Raw genomic sequence first — 4,611 nt, forward strand, 5'->3', positions numbered from 1 at the left:
CAATTAACACTGGTAGCAAACTGTAATTTCTTACATATCTATAGCATAGTTTTCTTAGAACCATCAATACAATGATTTTAAATGCTGACTTTTGTGGAGAATGGGTTAATGTATCATGACTTCCTTTCTTAGGAATGAAACACAAGCTTTCTTTTATTTTGGTCATTGTTTCTGAAAAACTTATTAAGAATGGATGTTACGGGATTCCTGGGTGGCTCAGCGGTTTGGCGTCTGCCTTTGGCCCAGGGCATGATCCTGGAGTCCCAGGATCAAGTCCCACATCAGGCTCCCTGCATGGAGCCTGCTTCTCCCTCTGCCTGTGTCTCTGCCTCTTTCTGTGTGTCCCTCTCATGAATGGACAAATAAATCTTAAAAAAAAAAAAAAAAAGAATGGATGTTACAAGACAAATAGGTTGATACCTTAACAATTAAGGCTTCACTTTATTTTTAAATCATTTTTTATTATTTTAATTCCAATGCAGCTAACATATGTTATATTAATTTCAAGTGTATAAAGTAGTGGTTCAATGATTCCATATATTACTCAGTGTTCATCAAGATAAGTGGGTGAAATACATAAAGGTTTCACTTTAATACTCAATGATCTAAAAGTTTTCCAGATTCAAAGAAATTTTCTAGATCACTCTTAGATGCCTAAGAGGCTCCAAAGAATGTTTTGCAGTTCACCAAAAACTACAGTAAAAAAAAAAAAAAGAAAAGAAAAAAAGAAAGGAAAAGAAAACTGCAGGAATCTGGATGGTCTTTAACAGAAGATGAATCTAAGAGACCCTGGGTCTAGGGTTCGTGCAGTCTGCTCTCAGGAAGTAGGCTAAGTTCAGAGAGAATCTACTTCCACCATCAATCTGATAATGTCTATGTTGATCTACAGTGGCTGCTACACAGCCCTTAAGACTTGTTTAGAATCATGTTACTATAGATCCATTTATAAGAAGTTCAACTTGGTTTTCACTATCACTTGAACTACAGGCCACCCATAAACCTCAGAGAAGCAATATGTTTTATTTTTTTTAAGTGATTTTTTTTAATTTTTTTTTTTTTTTATCTACAATAGTCATACAGAGAGAGAGAGAGGCAGAGGGAGAAGGGGGCTCCATGCACCGGGAGCCCGACATGGGATTCGATCCCGGGTCTCCAGGATCGTGCCCCGGGCCAAAGGCAGGCGCCAAACCGCTGCGCCACCCAGGGATCCCGCAATATGCTTTAAATATCACCCAGTTTAAACTTCTGTATTTTATAGACTGGGAAATGCAGAAGGGGGAAAGAGGATATAATTTGTTCAAGGTCACAAAGCTAGTCCACAGAGGGGTCTGGGCTAGAACCCAGACCTTAATCCAGTGCCTTAACTCCCCATTCAATGTCTTCTAAAGTACCCCCCTCCCCCGCAAAGTGAGGTTCTGTAGCCTTACCAGTTAAGACTCCTGCTTATATCTATGCAAACAAAGCATGTTTTAATGGTTTTGAGGAGTATAGAGAGTACTGAACATATTGCAGTGTGGAAATGAAGTCTACTATATTTTTATAAAGTTGCCAATTTTGGTTTTGCACTAAGGATTTGCCTCTGGAACCCTCTCAAGGAGTTTAAATTCTCTACTGTTGTCAATAATTGTGTGTATGCATAAACAGGCAGTACAACTCAATAATGGAGTTAAATATGAGATTAACAGATATCTTGAAATCAATGGGAAATTGTTTTAGCATAAAGAAGAGTTTTTTGTTGTTGAGAACGGCTTCTTTTTCTTGTCTGTTGATGCTTTATTAATTGCAAGGATGGTTAAAAAATGGTATTTTCCTCCAAGGAATGGCATAATCAACACTAAATGAATTTAAGAATATTAATAGAATATTGAGATCCGTATTTTCTTCTCCTCATAACCTTGATATGAACTCCAAGTCCAGTAATGTCTATATCACTGTGATTTTACTAGACCATGGTGCTTGCTTCGGCAGCACATATACTAAAATTGGAATGATACAGAAAAGATTAGCATGGCCCCTGCGCAAGGATTACTAGACCATGACCCTAGAAAAATATCAAAACCAATATGTCTTGTGAAAAAAAAAAAAGATAGCAAATAGAGAGTAAATAGGCCCTTAGGAAATCAGACATTTCTTAAGCCAGGCATAGAAGAGTAGTGGTTCTTAAACTTTAGTCCAGGACTTGTGAAAACACAGATTGCTGGGCCCCTTTCCCAGAGTTTCTGATCTAAGTTCCCAGGTCCATACCATGAGAGTCACTAGTAAAAATAATTAAAAAAAAAAAAAAAAAAGAACTTCCCCTTTACAGAGTTCCTAGAGAATCACACTGTGCTAAGAGAGCTGATGGCCTGGAGACAAAGGAATGGAGTCTCAGTGTGCAGCGAACCCAAGGCCCATGACCCAGATCACAAACTCAAACAGCGGGTTATAAGCAGGAACCATGCTTTGAGAACGAGTATAGAGACTACAGAGGCAAAGAGCTCCTCAGGGAGCTCCTAGACTAGCAAGGGACATGGTTAAGGAAACAGACGTTTATAATAACAGTGTAAAGTGATATGTTGGTTATAGACTTTAAGGTATGGATGATAATATAAAGATAGCCTGAAAAAATAATAGCTAATGTTTTGAGTGTTTTTAAAATATTATAGTATATATCCTCTAAACTGTGTTAAGTATTTTATATGGATAAACTCATTCACTTCTCAGAAAAATCCTGAAGTAGGCACTATTATTGTTGACAATTTAGAGATGAAGAAATTGAGGCCCAGAGAGGTTAAATAACTTGGCCATATGGTTAATATGGTACAAAGTAGGTTTATAATTCAAGCCCAGTCCTGGGCTCTTAGCCACTGTACTACATTTTTAGTATGATCAGTTCCTTTGGGTTGAGAGAGAGCAGGGCAGAGAAAGAAAAAGAGCAAGGGGAGAAAGGTGTTCAGGGAAGGATTTCTAAAGATAGCATGTGAGTTAGGTATTGATGAAAAATTAAAAAAATAGGAAACATTTGTGTTGGGGCATTCCAGATGTAGGCTATGATCACTGACTGGGTAAGTGCTCCCTGATTGGGGTTAGCTGGTGGAGAAGATAAGGGTAGAGATAATGGAGAAAAGTGAAGACATTTTTAAAGGTTAGTCCAGCCTGACAAGGAAAAGTGGTTCTTTGGTGCCAAAGAGAACAGCACAAAAATACCTGAGGCAAGGTCAAGGCACTCCTGAGATGGAAGGCAGGAACAGGTTCAAGCAGTCACCTTCATAACCTCTACAGTCAGACAGTTAAATTGCATTTTTGCTTCTTACAAGCTATGAGGCCTTAGTCAATTTCCCCAACCTTTGTGGGTGTTTATTCTTCATCTGTGATCAGGTACTGGTCACAGCACCTTCTTCAGATAGCTGTGGTGATGCTTAAGTGAGGCAATACACATAAAATGATTTCCATAGTGCCTGGCATACAGTAAATGCTTAAAAAATTATAGTTGTTATAATCTTATAAAACAGTCATTCTTAACTTACTTTAATGCAGTGGTTTGCAAAGTGTGGTTCCCCATACCAGTGGCATAAGAATCATCTGGAAACTTGTTAGAAACGCAGTCTCAAGTCCCATCCCAGACCTTCTGAATCAGAAACTTGGGAGGTAGGAGCTAGTACTCTGTTTTAGCAAGCACCTCCAGGTGATTCTGATACAAACAAAAGTTTGAAAACACTATTTTAATCATTTCACATGAATGGATCTCATTTATTTCACATAACAAACCGATGAGGTAGGTAATATTATAATTTATACTTTATATATGAAGAAACTGAATTACAGAAAGGTAAAGTAGCTCTATAAGTTCATACACCTAGAAATGAATGGAAACTGATTTTGAATCCCATTTTAAAATTTTCAAAATTTCAAAACTTTCTTAGAAAAAGCCTTTCTTTATGCTTCCTTCCCTTTTCTGATATCATAGCCTATCCCCGTCTATCTTCATGCCTTTAATGTCCTGCACCAAAAAGAAATTACCACCTATTGCTTTATCCTCACCTTTTGGACCCATTGCTCTTGAGCATCCATAAAACTTTGCATGAAGCTAGTCATAGACAAAAGGGCAGGTATTGCACAGGCCATATCACTTGAATGATTCTCTATGTATTGCTTGCCTAGATACAGAAAACACCCTTGTCAGTAGTGCCAAGTTAGATTACAAAGGACAGCGACTGTTTGGGCAACCATTAGACATTTTTTTTAACCTTCTTTAACAATTTAAATACCTTTCATTTTATTTTGCAAATTAAAAATATTGAATTTCATGATTTGACCACACCTACAAACCATCTCTGGGTAGAAAATGCAATTCCAAGTGCCCTTACATCATTAGACTTTTATCAATATACTCTTAATCAGCAAGAAACTAAGGTCTAAATAGCATGAACTCTGCAGCATGAGATGGTAATGGTGCCTGTTTCCCTCCCTTAGTGAACATCCTAACCTTGTTTATTTCTTAGCTACTTTGATGAATTCTTTTAACGTGTGGCCAATATATCATTTAAAAACCCAGAACAAGCACTTTGAGATCTCAGAATTCTGATAATTTTGACCCCTGCTAAAAGCTAGTTTCTCCTGATAAATTATAGC

General features: G+C 37.5%; 1 non-coding gene across 1 annotated transcript; it reads left to right on the top strand.

The window, feature by feature from the left end:
• The first annotated feature begins 1,952 nt into the window (after positions 1-1,952).
• LOC119868601 lies at positions 1,953-2,062 on the top strand. The gene has a single exon (XR_005386592.1). It is a non-coding gene; the product is annotated as a U6 spliceosomal RNA (small nuclear RNA).
• Positions 2,063-4,611: the final 2,549 nt, after the last annotated feature.

This window comes from Canis lupus, chromosome X (assembly GCF_011100685.1).
Source record: "Canis lupus familiaris isolate Mischka breed German Shepherd chromosome X, alternate assembly UU_Cfam_GSD_1.0, whole genome shotgun sequence".
NCBI classification, from domain to species: Eukaryota; Metazoa; Chordata; class Mammalia; order Carnivora; family Canidae; genus Canis; species Canis lupus.